General features: G+C 38.8%; 1 protein-coding gene across 4 annotated transcripts in view; it reads left to right on the top strand.

The window, feature by feature from the left end:
- The first annotated feature begins 3,734 nt into the window (after window positions 1–3,734).
- Window positions 3,735–26,234, top strand: part of SGMS1 (sphingomyelin synthase 1) — a 72,341-nt gene continuing 49,841 nt past the window's right edge. For 2 of the 4 annotated variants that reach the window (XM_088144411.1, XM_015891476.3), the window contains exon 1: window positions 3,791–3,978. The gene's annotated coding sequence lies outside the window, so the exon portion shown is untranslated. Of the gene's footprint in view, window positions 3,979–26,234 lie in introns of all 4 variants that reach the window. The other 2 variants (XM_088144414.1, XM_088144413.1) reach the window with 2 other exon arrangements.

The raw sequence follows: 26,234 nt of genomic DNA, 5'->3' as shown, positions 1-26,234 counted from the left end.
GGGTTAAAGGTATCATTGCAGGATATAAGCTGCCTTTTGCAATTCACTGATGGTGATCTTGTCAATGCCGATGGTCTTCAAGTGGTGCTCCAGATGTTTTGGGATTGGACCTAAGGCACCTACAACTATTGGCACTATCTTTGCTTTCTTTTGCCATAGTCGTTCTACTTCTATTTGCAGGTCTTTATATTTTGTGATTTTCTCCAGTTCTTTCTCAGTCTCTTTCTATTCTGCTGTCTCCAGGTATTGCAGTGTCCACTATCCAGACTTTTTTGACTTTCTTATCAACACTTGTTAAGTCTGGGGTGTTGTGTGGCAGATGTTTGTCTGTTTGAATTCTAAAGTCCCAGAGCACTTTAGCTTTTCCATTTTCTATTACTTTGTCTGTTTTGTGGTCCCACCAGCTCTTGCTTGCAGGCCAGTGGTATTGCTTTCAGATATTCCAATGCACTATTGTTGCTACTTTGTCAGGCTGTTGTTTGTAGTCAGTCTGTGTGATCTTCTTGCAGCAGCTAATTAGGTGGTCCACTGTTTCTTCAGCTTCTTTGCAGAGACAGCATTTGCTGTCTGTTGCTGTCTTCTTAATTCTGGCTTTATATGCATTTGTTTTTAAGGCTTGGTCTTGTGCAGCCAGCATTAGCCCCTCTGTCTCTTTCTTCAACTTTCCTGTTCTCTCCCAGGTCCTTGGGAAGGACTTGATAGGTGGATAAAAATTCCAAATCCAGACTAAACATCTGGCTGACTGTGCGATCAACTATAATAAATAATAATAATCTGTTGTCACTGTAGCTTCCTGGTTATTGTAGAGATTTCTTATCAGAGAATCAGATGCTTAGGTATACCTATTGCTTTTAGATATTTTCAAAGTTTTGAATGATCAACACAATGAAAAGTTTTGGAGTAGTCTGCAAAATAGAAGTAGAGCTCTTTTTAATATTCTCTTTCCATCATCCGCTTAATATCAATTGTATGATTACATGTTCCCCTGTTCCTTCTGAAGCCTTCTGTTCAATTGCTATGTCTCTCTCCGTGGGGGGCTCCTCTTTGACTTCTGAAGAATTTTCAACTAGCATGGAGTGTTACGGCGCTTGACCTATAATTAGAACATTCCTTCAAACTTTTTTTTAAGGAATTGGAATATAGATATACCTTTTCCAGTCTTTGAACCATGCTGCTTTTTTCCATATTTGTTGGCAGAGGGCTGTCGTTATCTTTATGTTTTCTATGCTGGCCTCCTTTGAGAACTCTATTCTTCTCTCACATACAATCTCATCTGAGTTGGTCTTCTTGTTCAGGTTTTGCATGTATTCCTTCCATCCTTTTTTTTTAACAACACTTTGTTACAAAATTAATTAACCATGCCATCATTAAATGCTTGCCATGTTTGTTCCTTATGACATTAACGTGAGGTTGGAATGTTCCCAGGATTTATTTTGTTTTCCTAAATAGATCCCTTGTTCTTCCAGCTTTTCTTCTATTTGTCTACACTCCAAATTTAGATATGTCTCTTTATCTCTTCTTGCCTGCCACTGGAAGTTTGTATTAAACTTTCTAGTTTTCTCAAGATGTCCTCTGGCTTTCAACAATCTTCTTTCCTTAGCAATTTCTTGGGAACATTCAATAAAGGAGTGGATAGGACAGAATCTCATATTCCTTCAGTATCTGGAAGCCCCTCATCCACATCAAAAGCAAAAACGTTCAGCTTTTACTTAATTTATGTGCTTAATGCTTTTGAATCCACAAACCTTCTGCCCACATTATAGTGTGGCAAAACAATTCCAACCAACATTGTTGAGGAGACTGCTAACATAATCAAACAAAGATGCTTTGAAAGCTCAGAAAAACACATGTACTTATAGATACTGAACATGGCTTATTACAGGAGTAGGTCATCTTTTAAAACCAGTTTGGTGACATATTTACAGGTTTATTAATTTGCTAGTGCAGAGGTATATAATCTGGTGTGCACTACAACTTCTACATTCTTGCAGTTGGCCATGCTGATTAGGACTAAGGTCAGCTTAAGTTCAAAGCACTTGGTAGGCACCAGTTTGCCCACCTCTTGGAGTATTTGAAGAAGTACTCCCTTTTACCTTTTCACACATGATTCAGACTCGAGCATTATGAGAAGAAAAAAGTCTTCCTGTTAATTAGTCAAGTGGCTTCAAAAAACTTCTAAAGAAATGAGTCATGCCTTCAAAGGAAGTATGAATTAAATTATGAAGAAAATGTAACCTTTGAGCCCTGAGTAGATAATAATACCTGAGATAATACATTAATCAGTATGACTCCATTGTATCTATTTCTTTAAACATTTTTTCTCCATTATTTCATCTAAAGCAATAAATAAATGGCTGCCAAGGCTCTGTCTCAGTGTCTGGGTGTCTGAATGAGGAAGAATGAGTTTCAGCCCAATTCCTTCAAGACCAAGTGGCTGTGAGTTTTTGGCCTACAGGTCTGGGAACTGGAAAGCTTTCATCAGTGACTCCAAGACGGGTTGCACTGCCCTGTTTTGACTCAGTGTGCAATTTGGGGGTCCTCCTGGACTTATAGCTCCTGCTGGAAGAGCAGGTGGCAGCTGCGGCTGGAGGGCCTTTGCACAACTTCATTTTGTGTGCCAGTTGTGCCCGTTCCTGTACCAGGGTCATGATCATTTACACTTTAGTTACCTCCCAGTTGGATTACTGCAACATGCCATACGTGGGGGCTGCCCTTGACGATAACGCAGAAGCTTCAATTGGTTCGGAATACAGTGGCACAGGTAATTATGGGCATTCCTCGCTGCACCCATATGATACCTCTACTCTTTGAGCTGTGCTGGCTTACGATAGGAGAGGGTGCAATTTACATGACATAAGACTACATGGCCATTTTAGAGAGTGTGCAATCCAAATTTCTGGGTAGTATTTTCCAGGTTGTCTGCTGGTACTCCATCAAGAAGCTGACATTACTAAGGTAGAGTCCAGTCTCTGGTTAAATATATTTGCTCATTGACTAAAATTACACTTGGTAGGTCTGGGATCCTTAACATTAATTAACCCATGCCCAGTACTGTATGTTGCACAAACGCAGCCCACGCAGTCAAGAGGATTGTGCAAACCCCACCAATTGGGCTGGGTACATGACACTTGGGTGTCAGCAAATCCCATCACTTGGCAAACTTGGTCAGGACCCAGAAGTTAACGAGGGTCAGGCCTGGTACATATTTGGATAGACGGCTGGGAAAAGCCTAGGCTTTTGGCCAGAGTGGGAAGTCAAAACACATTCTGGAGGAAGGAATGGCGAACCCCTTGCACGGCAGCCACAGAAGCTGCACGGACCTGTCCGAGGAGCGGACTCTGACTCCAGGGCCTTTTTACCTTCATGGACCGATTAACTGCCCTCAAGCCGGTGCCAACCCTGAGCAACCGGACCCATGAGATTCTCTCCAGGATGATGGGTCTTCAGCCGGGTTCAATTAAGCCCGGGAAACGCCGGACTCCCGATGTCACTCTTCCTCCCCGAGTCGGCAAGCGCAACGAGAGGCCGCAGCGAGTCGAGCCTTCTCTCCATCCCGCTCGGACCCGGCGCGCGGCGGCGCTCCCGAGGCCCGAGCACGCCAGCCCCGCTGCCAAAGAGACTCGGCGATCCCCACCCTCCTTGCGCCGCCGCTGTCGCCCTCCCTCCCCTCCTTCGCCAGGCGGGGCCACCGAGACGTAAGACGGCTGCGCAGGCCGACAGAGCCCATCACGTGGCGGAGTCGTCGCTCTCCTGCCTGCTTGCTCAACAGACCCTCCCCTCCTACGTCGCCGTCCGGGACTCCGCTGCTGCTGCTGCTGCTGCTGCTGCTGCTGCGCTCGCGGCGCGCGCTTCTCCCGGTGCAGGTACAGGCGGCTCTCGGAGCGAGCTGCAAGCCAGCCGCGCCCGGCCAGAAGAGCCTGGCGTGATCCCAGCTGCCCGCCCGCGCGCCCGAGGTCCCGCGCGTGCAGACCCAAGCGGGTAAGCGGCCCCTTCGCCTCTCGCCCTCCCCATGTTGCTCGCCGGGCGGCCGGGGAAGCGGCGCGCGGGCGAAGGGCCAGCTTGGGAAGGGTGGGGAAAAGCAGCGGCGGGGATTAGGGAGAGCCGGGCGGAGTTGCTCGGGAAGGAGGAGGCTGAAGGCCTCTTTCTCTCCCTGGGAGCGCGCGGGTAATTGCCCGGAGGCGGGAAGGACAGGGTGGGAAGAAACTTAAGCAAGCCACCGCTGCCTGGGCGCCGTGGTCGTTGCTCATAATATTAAGCAGGTGATCCTGGCGAAATATCGAGCCAGGGAGCGGAATGGCTGGAGAGAGCTGGCGAGCCTGCCCGTCTGGAGCGGGAAGAAACGGGGCGGGGAGGACTGGAGAGGGGCAAGTCGTGGGGAAGGTTGGCATAGGGCCTCCTGTCCCAAGCGGGGGTCCTCTAGTGGTTTGGGACTTGGCTAGCTGGTCTTTGCAGATGCCCGCTGCTGAGGATTAGGGGAGCTGCAAAGTCCGACCTCGGTGGATGGCGCAGAGGGATGGATTAGGTTGGGCAGAATTGCGCTTGGCCAGGTGGGCTGCTGCGATAGAGAGCCAAGGAGAGGGATGCTGAGGCTGAGGGGAGCGAGGTGGAGGCAGTCGTGTGTGAGAGGGTGATGGGGTGAGTATGTATGTATGTATGTATGTATGTATGTACAACCAAGAGGGCAGGTTAAATGCTATGGTACCCATGATGGAGTCCTGCTAAAGAGCTGTTCTGATTTGCCACTGATTTTAATAGCGTTTATGTCAAGCGCGTGTAAGATTCCACCCTAAGAAAAGCCACAGAAGTGGGATGGAAGGATAATGTAATTGTGTGTTTGGAACAGCAGTGGAAGGTGTTTCAGCCAGTAGTTAACCATATGCCTGCAGTTACAAGTATACTGCGTAATGCACGAATTGAGAGCTTATTAATAGCAAAACTTCATATGTAACATTGCTCAGTCATATGGCTTCTGATGCAACGTGACACTAATTCAGCCATCTGCCCTGTCCTGGAGGATATTATTGTAGGCAAGCAGCTTGGCCTAAGACACAGTAATTTGCTTATGACTCTCTTTTGCATTCATCAATGAAGCAGAATTTGAACTAACTGAAATACCAAGAAAATTACAGAGAGTGCTGTTGTGCAACTGTCAAGTTAGCAAAAAGGCTAGGAGAATATTTAGGAGCCTCAATCACATGCCATGGTACATCTTGTTTTAGAATTGCCAGATACTGTATCTCTTTCTGTACAACATTGATTGTTCTGCTTTGATTACCATCATTCCATCAAGTGAAATCAACATCTTTCAAATAAATGGACAAACTTCAATACTTTTTTCTTTTTTTTTAATTTGACACTATGAATGTGCAGGCCAACGAAGAATTTTTTTTTCTTTTCCCCTTGCCGGTGCACTGTATAAACCAATTGCCTGATTTCATGCAGTGAAAGATATTAGCTGTAGCTTTGTTGTCATGTGGGAGGTGAGGCATGCCAGTTTGAAGCAGCGAAGTTCTTAACCAACTCTATTTCAGTTCAGGACAGGAACTCTTAGCTGTGGACTCTGATGTAGCATTTTCAGTCAGTTTTCCTCTGGCTGCGAGCTGAGAGGCTTGTGCAATGAGGAATATAGCCTGGGATAATACTAGTGGCATTGAATTTTGTGTGTGTGTGTGCATGTGTGTATATATATAAAATTTGATAAATAAATAAATTGGAATTTGGGCCTAGTGTAAAAGTACATCTGTGGATGATACAAACCTGATTAGAAGCTGGATAAATGTTTCATAGAAAGGCCTGTGTTTAATATTTATTAGCATCTCTTCCTGTTGCTCAGCATATATCGGTAGACTAGCATATTTGCTATGCAGTTGGAGTCGATAAGGATTGGAGTCCAAAAATATCTGGAGGACAAGTTCCTCATCCTGGCACTAGCAGATACATGAATCTGTTGATAATAAAATCCTTCGGTGCATTGCATGTGACTGAAGTCATTCAAGCTAGTAAAACTGAGGTTGCTTTTAAAGATAAGCTTGGATTAATATTGTCCAGAGCTCTAGAGAGCTGCTGATAGTCACTAGTGCTGAAATAGATGGATTACTGATCTGACTTGGTGGCTGACTTGTATGCTGTGCTTTAGCCATTATTTGATGAGTAAGGAACTGTGGCTGGGTTTGTGCATCATGCTAAGCCAAATCAAGCATGCCAAGTTATAACTCAGTATGATGTTTGAATCTAGGTAGAGTAAGACAGATTCGTTTCTAGCATCACAGACTGGCTGAAGGCTTTCTCTGATGATGAGAACAGAGTTGGCACCTTGTCTCATAGCACCTGTTGAACTGCCAGCTAATTGTGCAGAGGCCCAGTTTAAAGACTGGCTTAACTGACTGCTGTATAATTATAGGCAATAAATGCAAGCAATGGTTTAAGCTAATTTGGCTGCTTAAATTACCTGCATATTTTTAATATGGGGTATTCTCATATTATGTTGGTAAGTTTGTATCCTGGTCCCACTGTCTCATTAGAATTGCTGTCACTGCTTGAACATATTCATTTAAGGCTTCCTTATTCATTGTGTTTTTAGGTACATGCATATAATGAAAAATAAAGGAAGATGTGATTGTGACAAGCAGATATTTGAAAATGGGTATACCTACTAAAGTTGGAGTTGACTTAGGGCTCCCTACTAAGCATAGATTTTGTTGTGCATCTAAATTTTTGTTTTGTATAAAATGTCCTTAAAGAATATGAAGAATGTTGATAGAATCATGCAAAATATAATCAGTATAAATTAGCTTTCTTAGGTGAACTGTAAAGATGTGTACAACTGCCTCCTTGCCCATTGTGCTTAAAGCTAATTCTTTTTGGCAACGACTAGAATGATTGCAGAATGTTGAGAATTTGACATTTATTTCTGAAGCTTGAACCTTACGCAAATCTTATCCACCTGCCCTGTACTATATGTGCCGGGCATTATATTCAGGATCAGATTGAAATGGGTGTTCCTTTTCATATTTATAAAACCAGACAGTGTACTTTTATTAAGATTTATGAAAAAATGTGAGTGGCTGCATTCAGAAGAAAGTTTGACGAATTAACTAGATAGAGACTTGAAGAAGATTACTTGGTACATAATATAGTGCATGTGCAATTTGTAGATGAGATGTATGGATCACTTAAAAGTCTTCTGTTGCTGTTTTTGCAAGTTGATCAAAGTTGTGCTCCAAGGCTGTTATCATTTACTTGAAAACAACGATAAATACAGTCTTGAAACAATACTTTGGAAGGGCATAATATTTACTTTGATAAGTTCTTAAATGCTCATAGAATGCTAGGTTTTACTTTTGTGTACACAAAATGTCTTGCTGTGGTCTGTCTGTTGTCCAGTTGTGGTTTCATAAAGAAAAATCAGTTAAATGAAATACTGTGATCTTTAGTTGCAGATGATGATTGGAAGTAGTGATCGAAATACAGATAATTTTATGCAGGCAGAGAACTCCATTAGAATACTTTATATTTTTTAAAAGATACTTCTGGTAACTGTGGCGTCCTTGGTGCTCTCTGAGCCTGGTTGTTTGCTTGCAAACATTTCATTACCTGACTAGGTAACATCATCAGTGCTAGTGAGTGTGGGGTTTGCTCCCTGTTTATATACAGTAGCTTGCCCTACCAGTGTTGGTGGGGGTGTGGTTTTCTCCTTGGTAGTGCCTTGATTATAGTATTGTTTTCTGCTTGATTGTTTGTCTGGGGTTAATCCTTACTTATCTGGGTGTTGGTTGCTAGAGAGGATGTGTTCTGGTTTTTTTGTTTCTTAGCTTTTTTATTGTCTCTTTTGAATGGTGTGTAAATATGATATATCTCTATAGATCTCAAACCAGACAATAAATAAGCTAAGAAGAAAACAAAAAGACCAGAATACAGGATTGCCAAACCAACTTATGTCATCAGACTTACGTGAGCACCAGTTTGACAAAGCACATTCCATGTGGTTGAGGCATCCTAGGTTTCATTCAAGTGCTATGTCCTCAACTTTCCATGTAGCATTAAGAAATGTCTGAAACTCAATTTTATCTGTTATATGAAGGGCCTTTTGACCACCTGCTATTTCACTGCAGCCTGCCTTCCTCCAGGAAATTGACAATTTATGCCCATGGGATTTTCAGTGGAGTATATTTCTTTTTTAATTCTGCTCTTAGCACTTAAATAAATTTGGCACTCTCTTGATTTCATGTTGTTGGATTGTAATGCAGCTTAGATATGAGATTGATCAAGTTTAAGCATGAATCAAGAGGCTATGATAGAACTAAATAGATAGAAATAGAAATTATTTATATATGGGGTTAATCTGGAAATTGCTGGTTAATATATGGTAAAATTAAATTTTAAATTGTTCTTCTGTCTTCCAGTCACTTCCTGTTAGGCTCTGTACATTTGAGTGTTTCTTTCAAGCTTAGTCTTGGTCTCTTTAGCTTTATTAATTCCTCTGCCTTTTTTCCCATAGCTCTCTTGTGTCTTCTTCTCCAATTGACTCAAGCTTCATCTAACTAAATTAATTCACACATGTTTTGTTTAATGATGGTTCATTGAGTAAATCACAGCAGCTGGATTTACATAGCACAGTAAACCAAAATGGAATGAATTACATTATGGTTTAGCTTGTTGTATAAATTGGGCCCACTGCATCTGGCCTGTTGTATCCTTTACAAAAGTTTGAATAATCAAGTTATAATTTTGTCACAAATTTAATTCCTGGTTGAGCAGTAGGTCTACATTTCTTGCCTCAAGGTGCCCTCCCACAGTGTTTCTCATGCACCCCCATTTGTGAATGCTTATCCATATAGTTTCCCGTCAGTGTTGGCATTAAGTCCTTTGTGGGGAAAAGATACAATTTCTGGCTTCTTTTTTGTTAGGAATGGGGAATGTTGCTGAATATAACTTCTATCAGCCCATACAGTCTGCCTGGCTAACAGAGAGCGATGCTGGGAATTCTAGGTTGGCAACAAAGGACAATTGACAGTTGACATAGGACAGTCCTCATAGAAAAATAGTTTTGTAAACACTTTAATTTTTGGTTCTGCAAAAATAGCTTGGACTAAATTGCTTATTTAGTGCAAACTATTGCTTATTGCATATGGTCACTCATTTCTGTTTTCATTTTCAGTAGATAGCATTGGATATAATGGCCTGTCTGTATGGTAACACTGCTGCTAGCATTAGCAAGTCTACCTATAAAATTAGTTTTAAAATTATTGTATGAGCAGGCCCATTAGAGAGACTGTTACTGATGCTGGCTAAGTATTGGCCTGAATTTTATTCAAAGTTCTCAGATTTCATTCAGAGCTTATAATCTGAACTATCTGTTACAGGCTTCTGTGTTTATAATACTGGCCTCTGGAAGATAGCATCTGTCATGTATCATTCCAGATTGAAAATTGTGTATTAACATATCCACAGAATGTTTCTGTAATTCACTTTGACCTCCTACCATTAACTTGGCACACTCAGCAGACTCCTGGCACTGTCTTTCCTTTGCTTTCAAATACAAACTCACCATGCTATAGAAGTTTCTTTTGTTCTGCCAAACTGGGGGGAGACCTACTCATATAATAGAACATATATAAGTATTATATTACAGATCCCAGCTACTGAAAATTGGGGATTTTTTCTTTGCATTAAATGTTACTTTGCATACGTTTTAATATTTTTGATAATATTGTGTAAAACAGAAATGCAGGCCAGGAGCTAAATCTAGCCTCCAGGTTCTAAGGTTAGATGACAATCTCTTTCTAACTGCCACTTTTCTCCAAAGCATTACCAGAATTTTGTTCATCTTTCTTTTGAAGCTGAAGTTCCAGAAAGGCGTTACAAAAAAGGAAAATGGAACATTAGGGGTCAGAACTCTGAAGGGCTGTGGTTTTAAGCACTTGGCGGATCTTAAAGTAATGTTGTTCTTCCTTTGTCATTCCCTAAAGGCAAAGCTGAATATCCAGTAACTGTGGCTTCCACATGTATTTGAAGCAGTGGCTCTAAGACAACTGTATGATTTCTCACTGGCATGGGGGGGGGGGACTGTGATTCCCATCCACTGATGTTATTTGCCCTAAGAGAGGTCACGTAATAGATCCTGTTCTCCACTCAACATTTTTTGCATAAATGTTGTGACAGGCTGGTTCTGCATGGTTGGTTGGCATGTAGAACTTGTTCTGCAAGGTGTGAATAGCTTACTATTTCTCTGCTCCCTCCAAGATATTAAAAGCAAAGTGGAATAATTAGATATATAAAGTTTGAGTTCATTGGAGAAATTCTGGTGATGTTAATAGAAAAATCCCCAAAGCTATTTTAGTATTAATTCTTTTAATCTGTTGTTTAGTAGGTTGAAATAATGTGAGATGAGGAGAAAATATCAGTTATCTTCATTGAGACAAAAATGCATGTGTGTGTTTCCAATGTGTCTACACAAATCACAGGTTTTCATCCCTGTTGGTTGTGTGACTGTTAATTTTGCCACACCATGAAATGTGACTAATTTCTCCTGCCGCTTAACACTTCCATCTTGTTAGGATGCTAGAAAGTCCTGTAATTCTTAATCTAATTCTAAAATACAGTATCTAATAACAAGAGCATGGTTAAAAATTAAACTGACATGATACTGAGTTATTTGCTATGATGGGAGCTTGTAAATATTTGTTTTTAAAAATCTGGAAATATGTACAGTGGGGAACAGCCATTTTATCAGTAGCCTAGGAATTGTTACTGCTCTGAGTAAGTTGCTTAGTATCTCATCTTGTGATGCCAACTGAAGCAGCTAAAGTAATTCAAAACTGACTGGATATTTTATGCTCAGTATATGACCAAGGCTTCTACGGTGTCCCCCCCGTCCCCTCCCCCAAGAGTTGCAATCCTGACTTCAAATTCTAACAGGAGCAACAAAACCAAGAGTCTCTGTCAGAATGCAACAAGGTCTTCTTTCCTGCATTGATTCTGGTATGATTTTAGTCCCAGTCAGTATGGCCAAAGACAAGGAATTGGGGAAGTGTCACTGGCTCGTCCTTTTTGGTGGAATAAAATAGCCAACCAGACGCTTCCAACAAGACTAATAGAAAGATATGAACAGCTTTACCAGTATAGCGTGAATGTAAAAACAGACGCACCATCGTATGGTTTTCTTAGGCGTTTGAAGAAATGAAAAAGGTGCAGTTGAAAAGAGTCAGTTCTGAAAGATTTGTGAATTTTAAGTGTTTTAAACCTAAAAGCAGGTGTCATCTAGGTATCTCTTCTCAACTTCTTTTTCTAACCTTAACAGTAAATATCACAGAGGGTTTTAAGCGAGCTGCCATTGAAATTTAGGTAGTAAAACCAGATTGCCACTATTAGTGGCAAAGAAGAGGTGGCTCCAGATATTTGGGAGAGCTAGTCAAGATGTTGAAAAGTCAGGAGTTGAAAATGCAAGGCAAATATTCAGTACACTGACCACATTCTTATCAAAATTGCCGGAACTACTCTTACAAGAGCAACTTAACAGTACTGTATAAAACACATTTCTAACTATTTTACAAATCCCTGCTACTGAATCTTGTTCAGAACATCTCCCCCCAATATCTTTTATGTGTTGTACTTTCCCCCCAAACAATAACAAAAAAAGCTTTAAAAAAGTAGAATTAAAAAAAAAATGAACCAATGACAACAATCAGTAATAAAAAGCGAAATGCATACAGTACTTTCTTAACCCAACTGAATTTAGCTCATTGCCTCAATAATGTAAAATTAACAATTTGTAACACAGCTCCCAGGCAGAAGCATTTTAAGGTACCTGCTTCTCTGGGATGGAGTGAAGCACTAGAAAGTTAGAAAACTTTCAAGCACTAACTTTGTCCATCTGTTATCTTTTCCTTTTCATAAAATCCACGTAATGTGTGGTTAATAGTAGTTGCTTCCTCATAAGAGGTAGAGGCTATGAAGAGGGAGAGGATTTTGCTTAAGGTCCCGCAGACTGGATAAGAGCCCAAGTAAGTGATGTTTGCCCTGCAGATCCGGGCTTCCCATATCTTGTAACTTGGTATGTAATGTGCCATTTGGTAGATTCATGAAATTTATGTCGACAATCTTTTTTTTTTTTAAAGCTGGATTGTAAAAGATAGAGGCCTTTCCAAGGCAACATGTATAAGAGAATCCTGGGCATGTCAGAAGTAAGCACCGCTCAGTTTAGTTGCACCTACTCTTGAGTAAGTGAACACAGGATTGCAACTTCAAAAATGTAAATATTAATAGGAGGCCAATGGCCTTTGTTGGTATCTGAAAAATAAGAAAAAAAAGTGGAAAATAAAATTCCCATACTTGCTAATACACATTTATTTAGATAGGAGGTCCGTTGTCATAATATTAAAGAGGAATAGCACACACAGATAATAATTAAAATTGATCACATTGGACAGAAGTTATTCTGTAAGGTTACAGTTTTGACATGAGCAGTTTCTTTCATAATCGGGCATATTCAGCTTCCTGAGTCAAGCCACGGATCCCCTTTGCAGAAGTGGCCGTGGCTTGGAGAAAAAGGTGTGGAGCCCAAGTCAGTTCTGCCAAGATTCATAAATGACTCAGTCCAAATTTACATTTGTTTCATAACAGTTAATCAGCATTATGCCTGTTTCACTATCACTGTTGTTCATTAGTATTATCATTGTTATTTTCATTATTTTCCCACAAAATTAATTCAGTTATGTCTTAGAAAAGCTTTCTTTGTGTCAGCCTGACAGCTAGAGCTCTGTTTTTTTCAGCTGCAGCGTGCTATGTCTGGCACCCATAGAGACTGCAGCCTCCAAGAACCAGAGAGTCACTGGAAGATATTCATCTATCTTTTGCAGATGGGGAGGCACAGGAAGAAGAAAGCAATGCATCACTTTTGATTGCGTGTTGCAGACATCTTTCCTGGCAAATGGAGGACTAAAACTGGGTATATGAACTTCGGAGGCTTGCAAAGTCTGTAGCTGCATTGGGAAGACATACATTTCCTGTGGCAGTTTGTTGTTAGAACTAAGATATAGTTCTAGCTGGGTAAGGATTTTGGAAACTAGTGGAGTCTAATGGACATGAGGAATGATTTTTGACAGAAAATCTGCATGAATTTGCAAAATGGCTCTGGTGTCTGCACTAAGGATTGATCCTTCTTGAGAAGGTCTACCTGTGCGGTCTCTAAGAGTTGACCCTGACTTAATGGCCAGGAATAAAATACATCTTCCCTGAAGCACAGGGCCACATGTAACTTTTCATTCATGGACTGTCAAGATTGCCAAAAGTAATAATCATATTGTGCATTCTAAGCACAGTTTTATTTTCCAAGGGGGGAACTATTTCATAGGAGTTGTTATTATTATTTTTAGTCAATGTTTCCAGTGTTTCCAGTGTAAAAAACAAAGAATTAAAAAAAAGTTATTGGCAAAGGTGGCGGGGGGGCAGAATTCTAGGCCTTCACAATTCTAGGCATGCATTACGGACTTTCCTTACTTTACTGTTTAGTGACTGAACTGCGGAGCAACTGGTTATAGCACATATTTATAAAATGATCTTACACAAAAATTAAGTTGTTGGAATATTGCTATTACTTCAAGTACTGTGCATAAAAAGGTGCTAAGTTAATGTGAGAGCAAATCAATTCAGTGACTGTGTAAAATCTGGGAGAGTGAAAGCTAAGGATATCTTGCTTGCATAGTCTTATAGTAATTCATAAATGGGGAAAATGGCAAGAAAAAATCCAGTATTCTAGTTTTATATTTGTATCTCATTAAAATTAGTTGGGAAAGAAATTTTTAAAATATCACATGATTCTGTGCTTTATATTGGAAAACTAAGAATTCTTGATCTTCAGCATTTTTTCCAAAGTCTGAGACAAAAGGTACTTATTGTTCTTTCCTCATCATATGTAGATGAGAAATGAGTCTTGTATTAAGACGATTAAGAATATGTTGGTATTTATTTATTGAATACTTTCAGTAATATTCATACTGTCTTAGCTATGAGATTGTTAATTGGCACACAGTTCATAAGATGCATTAAGGAAATGCACAAATTATTTCCGTCCTTCCAAGTAGCCTCTTAGCTGTTGAGTTTCTGCTTACTTACATGAGCTTACTATGTTGTTTGTTGTTTATTTTTAATTTAATTATTCTAGTCAGTATTCCTAATACTGACCTTGGCTAATAAGCTAAAAGGGCATCTTTCTGAATCATAACATAAAATAAAAATGAAATACTTTCAGAAGAATCTTAAGTTAACATCTGCAAAAACCTTAATGAAACCTCAGTCCCCTTTTCTTCCAAGATTTAAAGATCTTGCCAAGTTCTCCGCTTACGTAAAACACTAACAATAGAATGCATTCTCTTCTCCTGGTAATGGCAGAGACTAGAACCCTGTGAATTCAAACTTTGTTCTTTATTTTTTTTCTACTGTAAGGTACTAGGAATAATTTTTTCAGATGTTAATTACTGTGTTTTCAGTGTGCTGAACATACAGCTGATTGTGAGTGACACATTTCCATCCTAGTGAATGAAAAGTGTTGGCAGCTGTTCCTGGTTTTGATTGCTTTCAGGGCACTCTTACAAAGAAATATCTTGCTACAGAAGAAAGGTTGGGTTAGATGGCTGCAAATTTCATGATGCTGCACATTTGTAAGTTTATGGGCATGGTAGCCTGTAAATAAAAATTTCTTCACTTTTTTTATGGCGACATGTAGCCATGTTAATGTAAGTATTGTGCTGCTACACAGAAAGGTTTTTTGAAGGCACATTGTAATTATAGGATGAACTATGTTTTACAGTTCCCATTGAATCTTATGGATTTGGCTTATGTATGGATATCTATCTATCTATCTATCTATCTATCTATCTATCTATCTATCTATCTATCTATCTATCTTGATTCTATTTATATTTTTCAGACTTCTTCTTCTTTAGTTACTCTCCCTGGAATTATTCTTAATTTTTTATCTATGAATAACTTATTTATTTAAATAAAATTATATCCCACTTTTTTAGTGTATATGCATCACTGAGGCAGTTTGAAACAGATATAATTTTTTTTTTAAAAAAAGGAACCAATGAAATTTGGTCCTCTGGTAGAAGGGGGAACTATAGTAGATAGCATATTCAAGTAAAATGTGCATGGCCTGTGCAACAAATGCCTTCCTAAATAGGAAGGTCTTAAACCAGTTGGTAAAAGGGCTACCAGAGAGGGTTTCTAGGTGACTTTCCAAGGCCTGGAATTCCACAGTTCAGTTGTGACTCTTTAGTTATTTTCTTTTGTTTCTAGAAGTTGTGCCCCTGCCACTGGTGCAACATCGCAAAGGATCTCCATCAGATCTCAAGGGGTGGGCAGGCAAGTATGGGAGGTGACAATTGTGAAGTAATTTGAACATCAGCCTTTGTTCCTATTTCTAAAAACATATTGTTTTCATTCCATAACAACCATTAGGAACAAAATCAGGTAAATTAACATGGCACAATTCAGTTTAAGGAAGTGTGTCACATTTTTATGTATCCCTTCTCTTTAGGGAACAAAGAGTATTCTGTTTTTTAACTTGCTTAAAAAATATCCAAGCCTTTACTTAACAGTTAAAGAAGTTAACCTCTGTTGAATTATAATACCTGGGATGGTAGAAACCATGTGGTAGGAATGTGGATTGAATCCATAAGATTCAATGGGAACTGTAAAACATAGTTCATTCTATAATTACAATGTGCCTTCAAAAAACCTTTCCTAGAGATGGTAAGGAGGAACTTCACCTGTTTGTATGTATGACTCACCATCACCTGCCATGGGAGTTAGATAAGGCCTCCATTGCCATTTTGAAATAATGACCTCTAGTTTCTGAAAGTTGTAGCTCCAATCTCAGAAGAAGGGAACAGCTATGGAAAGAAATGACAGCCCATTTCTAAGATTAGTTTTCCAAGAATGGAAAAAAATAGCATGAGAAAATGATGACCTTTGTGCCCTCTTTAAATCCAAGTATACAAGTTCAAGAACAGATCAGATAATTCAAAACCAAGGCAACTAAAAAAAATGTGGATAAATTAATCAAATTTATTTTAGCATAAACCACATAATCCAGAATCAAGCAATTGACTATTAAATAAATTTGAAATATTGCCAAACCACAAAAGAAGGAAAGTAAATTCCAAAAATTTATAATGAAAGAAGATACAGGAGCATACGAGGAGTGAAATATTTGGAAACATGGCTTTGAAATTAAGCTGAACAATGACAAATAATAATTGCATTATAGGACCTTCTTTAATAGAATTACACACTAAATAAAATACATTACAAATTATAATTCATATTAATAAATTACATTTCCTGGTGTGCTGGAGGGATTATGTTCCTAGAGATGCTGAATACTTATCACAGATATATAAAAGTAAGATTAAACTCTATTTGAAATATTTTTATTGTCTCAATCTGCACGTCTAGAACTGGTAGTCTTCCAGATTTTGCTGAATTATAGTATACTACAGTATTGGACTTGGTGGTTGAGGCTTCAGGGAGTTGTTTAGCAACATCTGGAGGACATTATATTCCCTACCTTTGTCTATATAACAACAACAACAAAAAAAGGCCAGACATAATTACCAACTAATTGCTCTATACCTCCCCTATCTAGTTTTGACAAAGGATTGTTATGAAAAAAGTATTATTGGCTTTTATGCTGGTCTTACCAAAGAAAGAAATGCCAAGCTTGAAAAGGTGTGATGGATTGTAATATTGTACTCTCCAGTGTGAAATAAAGTATTACAAGAGAACTTAAACCACCAGAATTGTGATGGGGAAAATTGATTTGAACAATTATATAGTATTGAGTATATAAAGAAGAATAAAGCATAGTATTGCCACCATCAACCTATCTTTAGGGAAAAGGTGTTTAGGTCTACTGATTTTTTTTACCTTAATCAAGACTGAAAGAGTAAATCCAACCACATAAAGTGTGTCATGTAATATAACTGATTGCTGTTGTATCAGATGTTAATACTATTTTTTTTGAGTTTGTTAAATAAAACATTAAAAATGACAGAAATGAATAATGATGGCGTAGCATGTACATACAATTGCTACATAATATGCCAGATTTTCTTCTCTTGAAACAACTCCCCTGGGAAACATTTCTGATCACCTTTGGGGATTACCAGTGTAATTTCTGAAGTAGGTTGAAAACAAGACTACACTTAGTCACTAGAATTGGTTGAGAGAAACAGATGTTATTAGCTGTCTGCTTTCTGCTACCATTGAAGACACTGAACAGTTAAGACTAAATTGTTTTTTTGTCTTTAACTGAATTCTGGTTATGACCTTGGGTAATCCCAAATATGCAACTTTCAATGGTTGCTGAATGAGTGGTCGCTGAATGAGGACTACTTGTATATGACTGGGCTATTCAAGGCTATTCTATTGTTTCAGAAAAGAAAGAGAAGAAAAAAACCCCACCCATAATTTTGTTTTTTTAAAAGACAGGCAATACTTAGCCTCCCAACTTCTGCCCTATTTTCTGTAAGAGTGATATAATCACGCCCATTGAGAGGATAATTTTTTAAATGTTTAAAAACTCAGCAATTGAAAACCACTTAAAAATATTACAAACTCCTGTCCTTGCTCCTATGTTTTTGTTTCGAGGCAAACCCATTGTTGTTCGGGCATACCTGTACTAAGATCTTGAATTTTTGAGTTTTGCTTTAAAATTGTGTAGCAATTGTTCTACAGTAGGTCAGTTTAAAAAAAAGTCACTGTGTAAGATGAAAGAGGAGATTCTGGTTCCAGACTATAATGATTTCTTTGATCAGATAAAAACTTCCACCAGGCTTGGCCAAGTTAAGCTAGTTTCTTATCAAACAAATGGGGATAGCTGACCTCATATCCTGGCTTCTAGACAGTAAAATGTGGGAATCTGGGAATTATGGTTTATTTGGACAGGACAGTCCCACCCCTGTTCCTTGTGCCAAATGCCTATAAGTAAATGAGTGCAAAGGAAAGAAGCAACACTGTCTGAAAACAGTGTTGATGGCACATGGAACCTGTTATTCTCAGTCCATATATTGAATGCAAAGCTGGATGTATATAAGGGTCTTGGGGACAAGAATTAAAGGTTTTAAACAAGTCCCAGTTCTTGTGGCTGTTGAGGAAGCACTACAGCCAAGTTGCTTGTTTCAAAACAACTATGAATTCTTTCCCTCATTCACAAATCAAAATATAAATATAGTCCTTTTCATGAAATATTCATATACTGAATTGGTATAGTTCAGTACATGAATATTTACTGAATATAAACTGCCCAGAGTCATTCCACAGTTAGATGGGCAGTGACAAATGTGAAATATAAATAAATAAATAAATAAATAGTTGGCAATAATCAAGATCCTCCTCTCCCCCCCTTTATAAAATGAGGGACGCGGTGGCGCAGCGGCTTAATGACGCTGAAAGTTGCCAGCCAGAAATGGTTGACACTTCAGCGGTTTGAGCCCAGCTCCGCGGAGCAGAGTGAGCTCCTGCTTCCTCCCCAGCTCCTGCCAACCCAGCAGCTTGAAAACCTACGTGAGTAGATAAATGGGGACTCTCACCCCAGTGGGAGGAAAAATGCTGGCGGCACCTTGCAAAGGAGAGGGGAGCAGTTGCCGGTAACGTGGAAGCCGTGCATGCCCGAAAAAAGGCGCGAAGCAATGGAAACCCCGCCTCCTGCATTCGCCAGCTGGGCTCTCCTCTAGGAAGGAGGCTCTGGCAAACCACTTCCGAAACTCCTTGCCTTGAAAACTGCAGGGACTCGTCCAGGCAGTCGCCGCAAAATTGGTAACGATTGTGGATTAAAAAAAATAATAATCAAGATCCTCCTCTCCCCCCCCTTTATAAAATAGGAAATGAACTAAGTAAGCTCATTGTTTTGTAAGCATTGGACATATTAATCTGTAGATTCAAAAAATCAAGGACCATGATCATCACATATTCAGTAATATTCAGCATTAAACGTTGGCTGATTTTATTAAACTATTGTGCTGCAAATACTCACCTGGAAAGACAGACTTGAAGTAAAACAAAATCTTGGTATCAACTGAATGGAACTGAGTAAAACTCACCTTGCACAATAAAAACCTACTCTGAATGTGGTACATATGTTGAAGTAGAAGACTTACCACCAATAATATGGCAGTTCATTACAGGTACAGCAACAGATAATAATTACTACAGCTACATCAATAGAGCCTTTCTGGAGTAGGTCCAGCCCAGAATAGGTCAACATCCTGTTTCCCAGTATAAGCAGATTAAATGCCTCTGGAAAATGGAGAATTAGGTCAGTAACAATGTCTTGCTCTTGTTTCTCATTATCTGGTTTTGGAGCTATGCTGTTTCTGTCCCTGGAAGTCCTAGGTGACCATTATGACTAGTTGCCATTGATACTCTCTTCCTTGAATTATATCTGATTCTTCTTTAAAGTGTCAAATACTGTAATTGCCATCTTATTTTGTGGAAACAGTTTCAGTAATTTTAGTACATAGTGTGTGAATAGGTATTTTTTCTCATCTAACTCAAGTTGTCAGTCATTCGTCTTTGGTGGGAAGATTTGTGTTTTATACTTTGTCTGGGTTGAGAATAGAAGGCTTTCTTCATATCATCCAATGTAACCAACTTCAGTCATACCCTCATCTGTCTTATTCCTAAATCCAAAGATTGTAACCTTTCCTCATACAAATAGTACTCTAACGCATGGGATCTTTAGTCACCCTGTTTCATATGTTCACCATCTATGTAATGAACCTATTGAGATGTAGTTAAGGGAACAATACACCAATTTAACTTAATTGTAATGGATTAATTGGGGAAGGGGGTATCTGTTATTCATGAATGTCTGTTACGTACAGTGTCATGATGATCTATGGCAATGATGATGCACGGTGATGACATTTGATTGGTTACATGCAGTCGGTAGTACTGAAACATAGAAAATTGAGATTCTACTATATGGTGTTCATGGGTGAAATCCAAAAGTGAAAGTGGAACAGATACCTTTTACAGAAGATAGTTCTGCATTTGTTTGACCCTCCAAAATTTGTTATGGAGGGTTGGGGTTCCTTTGCCATATAAATTTGGGAAGAGAAACGGAGGAGGAAATGTGCTTATCCCAATGTGTAGTCAGAAGCTTGCTTATGCAGTACTGGATTTAATTCAACATTTAACTGTATCATAGATTTGTTAAAATGTGTGACTGCTTGTATCATTTTTGGTCCATTTCCTGAAAAAATGTTATTTTATCTCTGAACTCCTTCTCACCTTCTTTACTTTGATTGGTTCAGATCTTGATCAGGAACTTCCTGAGGCTTGCTCATTGGTTCTCATAAACATGATCAGAGTTTTATTTCTAATATCTTTCATGGAGGATTCTTTCAAATACAATCATACCTTCATCTCTTTATAGAGTGAGGCATGTCAGAAAGAGAATGTTGGCTTTATTTGAACTTGACGGATTTCCCTGTGTGACAATACTGGACTTATCTTAGCTGATGTGAAATGACTTTTGCAGGGGAGCCTATATTGAAAATATTGAGAGGTGAAACTATTGGTACCGACAAATCCTGTGACTCATGGTGGACTGTATTAATTTTGTGTGAACATTCTAATTTGCTTTGAATTTGGGCAGAACAGTATGTGTAAACATGTCTAGTTACATTTTCTTTTTAATGGCCTTTTAAACTTGGTATTTGGCTGTTTTGAAGATATTTCATATAGAAATCACTCTCAAGCTTTCTGAAGCCAAGACATTATCCTAGCTCTTATATGGAGCACAATTAAACTCTAGTATTAATCATCAGAACTTGGAAAGGATATAGTCAAAATTCCTAAGAAAGCTATTTCAAGAGGTGAAATGAGTGCCCAATGTTACCTTGCAGGTAGAGGCAGGACTTTAAAAAGTCAAAACAAGGGCATGACTGTGTGTGTTCAAGTGCTGACTAAAGGTTCATTTCTATCCTCAAGGTCTGACATAGCTAATATTAATAAGTATGATTAATAAGTATGAAATTCCAAATTGAGAAAAATATATATATATTGACTGGGTTTTTTGAGGGAGATGCTCTTGCCCTTGGGTCCAGATCTTCAAAGGATCCTTGATATAGAATTACAGTACAATCAGAATATAGTAAAGTCTCACCTAAGGTACAGTTGGTCCATAGGAATGCACACTTCAAAGCAGCATTGTATTAGATCAACTTACAAGCAATAAATGTTGGCGAGTTCAATACATTATTGTGTTTCAATATTACATAATCAACAGAGCTGGATGGAAAATTTAGTGAAATTCCATATGTGGCAAGGCTCACCCTGTGTAAAGACGGTAACATTGAAACACAAACTCATATTCTATTGTAGTGTAACTTCTATCAAGACATATGTAAAGAGTTACCAGCCCCCTATCTAACCCCATTTCTGGGATGGACTGAAGAATTTTATGTTCAATTTTTACTGGCAGATAAGGACCCCCAGGCAACCCTTGCCTTTGCAAAGTTTGTTTTTGTTGCTTGTAAAACTTACACACTGTTGATAGCAAAATAGTGCAAGCATGCCTTTATGTTTCAATCTTATTAAGGCGATCCCATTCATCTGAGGCCTCTAAAAACTTGTCTTTTTCACCCAAAGATTCATTTTTCTCACAATTGTGTATTTTTAAATCTTGAATGCCTTACTTTACTTTGTACTTGTATTCTGTAGGTTTTATTTAGTAAGTCTTACTTAATTTGGGTCGCTGATATGTAATAAAGAATTTTATTTGATAATGTAGAAATCAAGAATCGATTTAATTGATATGGTACATACATAAATAAAGCAGCATCTTGTTGATTAGATAAGCATGGAAAATGTGTCTTAAAATAACTGTACTATAGCAAATAATTACACTAGATGGAAAGTGTGTTCTTTTTCAAAGGGCACGTTAATATGAACTCAGTGTTCTTGTAAGCCGAAGTAATGCAAAACAAAACAGTGTACTATTTGTAACAGTTCTAAGAAAGAAATCAATATAACTTACAAGTGTAGACAAGGAAAGTTTATCAAGTTCTGTTTCTCTGGCTTTTCAATTCAAAGTTCCTGTAAAATGTAAACTTATACATTTATGGTGAAATGGCTTCAAAGTTAAAAAGTTTAGGATGGCACCTTTATATTCCAGATGAATATGTGTGCTATTCGTCTAGAAAGTTTAATTCTCAGCATTTTGAGATAAGACAGCACCAGGTAGGAAAGATCTCTACCTAAAACCATGGAAACCATGGCTCTCACTGTGTTTTTCTACCAGTGGAAGAAAAAGTTGCGGGTTGAATGGATTCCCTTTTTTAGCCTGTAGTCTCCCAAATCTCTCCTGGAGAGTTAGGGAGCCTCTGAAACAAATTTGGGAGTATACAGAATATGTGTGAAGTTGCCTTGAATACTCTCATGATCTTGGATAAAGCCCTTATGTTATTGGGGTTGGTGAACTAATGATTTCTTCATATGAATGCATTAAAAAAAAGGATGTTACCTGAATAAAAATGATGAATTAAAGACACACCTATGTTATTCACCTAGGAAAACATCAAATTCCTTAGTCTAATTGGGCAGGGAAAAAGACAAAAATAAGCATGTTTTTTGCGGTTTAAGGACTAGTGGAAACTATATACCACAGAAGCGGCTGAAATAATGGGCTCTTTTAGTATTCACTATGTTTTCAGAATCTGAATAGCAATATGTAAAATGCTCCCACATACTAGATGTATATATGTATGAAGGATCTGTCCTGCTGCCTAACAAAGCAACTGCATTTATTCTGAGACCGAAAATAACCTTAATGATACAATCAGTATTCACTTCCATTTTCCAGTGTCCATTGATTGTGCTTAGTCTTCCTTATAGCTTGTGAGAATGGAGAACTAATTTGGTTTAAACCAGGCAACAAAGTCTATATATTATCTAAACACAATGACAATAACATCATGAGTATAAAGTACTTTATAAAGTAAAGTGGTGGTGTTTTCTTAAGGATAAAACAGCACCCTGGACCTGGGCTATTTAATCTATATATATGCATTGTAGGTAAATTGTTCTTAGTTAAAGAATAACTAAGCCTGAAAGATCAGTTTCAGAGTAAACTGAAAGCAGACAAGATGGTTGTCACAAGGAAAAAACCTATTTTAGTCTCCTAGGAACTTAATTCATATGGTCGCCATGCAAAGCCCATGAGAGAAATAATACTTGGGGAATATTTAAACAGCATCCTGAATTCAGGGTCATTTCTAACCTTTCTTACCTTTTGTATTCAAAGGGTAATTAATCTTTTGGTTTTGTATGAGTAACCAACATTCGAAAGTTAGCAAGTGCAGTCTTGTGACTTTTTGTTTTAGTTGTGATCTGAGAACATTGTAAAGGGTTTTGCTTTGATAAAATTGCCATTTACTTGAATTATTGAAAAGATAAATTAAATACTTTTTTTTCCTTCTCTTACCTGTTTTGTAGAAAAGAAAAAACTGAAGTAAAGACGATGATTAATCTGGGAACAGAATTAAAATGGTACATGTAGCCTTCGACTTACGACTTCATTTAGCAACCGTTCAGAGTTACCGTGCTGCTGAAATAAGTGACTTATGAGTTCTACTCACACTAACAACTGTTGCAGCATCCCCACAGCCGAATGATCATGATTCAGGTGCTTGGCAACTGTCGTGCATTTATGATGGTTGCAGCGTCCTCCGGTCACATGATCACCACTTGCAGCCTTCCCACCTGGCTTCTGACAAGCAAAGTTTATGGGGAAGCCAGCAGGGAAGGTTGCAAGTTGCAGTCACATGATGTCTCGCTTAACGACCATGGCAAAAAGTTCATAAAATTGGGTGCAGTCACATGATGCTTCATTTAACTACTGCACTGCTTAACGACAAATTTTCTGGTCTTTATTATGGTTGTAAGTCAAGGACTACCTGTAAATACTCTCCTATTTTGTGTAATTTGTTCTGTTTAGAATAATATTTATCTTCTTAACTGTGCTTATTGGAATAATCTTCTTCTGCATCTGGGTTAATAAAGAATACAAGAAAAGCGGTGTGGCCAGAGGATTTCAAGAGCAGTACATTAAAGAAAAAAGGAGCATGTTTTAAAAACATTCTAATTAATCAACTGTTTGTGTCACATCCTCTCTACATTTTGCTTTTCCTCTTTATATTCACTGCTTATTCATTTGCACAGTTTTATAAACTAGTTAAATTTTCAGGTAAGGTTAGATTTTTTAGGTATGGTTATTGGTATAGTATGCATCCATTTATTTATCTAATTACTGGGATTCCTGCATAGATAAGAAGTAGCACAGTTCTCGGTGACTCCCACTGACAAAAATTTATGTATAGAGAAGTACATATAGAGAAGTGCATCATAAAGCTTTCTTGCAGATAGAGAGTAATTTGATTAAATTTGTCTCTCTCAATATAATATAAATTTGAAATCAGGAGGAGCAAGCTCTGGTGACAGGGGATGTGTGTTACTGCTGAATATGTTTATCTTAAAAGAAATGTTTCTTATGTGAGGGAGGGAAGGCAATACTACTTTCTTAAAAGAAAATACCTATGTTAGTGTATTCATCTGTATTCAAATATTATTTAAAATAAAGTTTTAAAATGTGTTGCCAGATTAATTGGGGAACCCTTAATCTGGCAAAGTACTTTCATACACACACACACACACACACAATCAGCTCTGAAAATACACAAAGTGGTGTATGATCCTGAAATAAAGTGTTTTTAATGATAAGCAAGAAGCAGTGATGAATCAGCATGAATGGTATGACAAATACAGCACATCTAAAAATAAACAAAGATATGAAGTTCTGTCCTGTAAGCCAATTATATGGAAGTGTTCTCTCTCTGCACTCCCATGGATATCCATGATACAGCACAATAGATGACACGGAATGCTTCATATTTGATCTAGTCAGGAGGATGTTAGCTTGAAAGCTGTTAGCACAGAAGCTAAGTAGATAGAGGAGACCGTACCTGTATACAGGTAGTCCTTGCTTAACAACGGTAATTGGAAGCGGAATTTCTATTGCTAAGCAATGCAGTTGTAAAGTGTGATGTCATATGAGTGCCTCACTTAGTGATGGCAATCCTGGCACTACCCGCTGCTGTCGTTAAGCAAGGATTGTGGGTTGTTAAGCAAAGACCTCCTTGCAACTTGCTGCCGGCTTTCAACAAGCAACGTCAATGGGGAAGCTGGCAGGAAGTCACAAGTCCCAGGGAGCTCACAAACAGGCCAACAGGCAGGTAAGTGGCTGCTGCTGGGTGGGGGAGGGTGCAAGCAACTTACTGGAGTGACTTGCAACCTTCCCTTCCGGCTTCCCCATTGAATTTGCTTGTGGGAAGCTGGCAGGGAAGGTCACAAATGGTAATCATGTGACCACGGGACACTGCAACTATCATAAGTGAGAGCTGGTTGCAAGTGCCCGGATCGCAATCGCATGACCGCAGGGGTGCTGGGATGGCTGGAGCCTTGAGGACTGGTCATAAGTACCACTCATTCAGCACTGTTGTAACTTGGAATGAGTGATTGTTAACTGAAGACGACCACAATTGGGACTGGCTATTCCTTCATTATGTGACACGGTCATTAAGTGAGACCACGTGACCACGATGGACTTACAACCTCACTTCCCATTCAGTTATTAAGGGAATTGCCTGCGGTCATCAGACAAGAGACATCGCATGATCGTGATTTGCAATTTTACTGCTGGCTTCTCCATTGACTCTGCTTGTTGGAAGCTGGCTGTGAAGCATGCAAATGGAAGTCTCATGATTGTGGGAAACTGCTATGTCATAAACACCTGCCAGTTCTGAAGTGTCTGAATTTTAACTATGTAACCGTGGGGATGCTGCAGAGGTAATTAAGTGCAAGGACCAGGCGTAAAGTTACTTTTTCAGCACTGGCATAACTTTGGGCAGTTGCTAAACAGGGCAGTCATTAAGCGAGGGCTACCTGTAAAGGAGAAAGGGTATGACTGTTAGTCTTGACTCCTAGTGACTGCGTGGACAGAGACTGGATATTACAGAGTCAAAAACCCCATCTATCAAAAAGGGCTCTCTGGACAAATATATTAAGTTTTGTTTTTGTTTTTTAATTTCATTAATTATTTAACAGTACTTCAACCAGACCCCAGAAAAGAAGTTGCATAAAAAGGGACAAAAAAGAGCAAAATATGGACA

This window comes from Python bivittatus, unplaced genomic scaffold (assembly GCF_059951505.1).
Source record: "Python bivittatus isolate LINGU-HERP-01145 unplaced genomic scaffold, Pbiv_v1 ctg000400_np1212, whole genome shotgun sequence".
Classification (NCBI taxonomy): Eukaryota; Metazoa; Chordata; class Lepidosauria; order Squamata; family Pythonidae; genus Python; species Python bivittatus.
This window is presented reverse-complemented; position numbering and strand designations above follow the sequence as displayed.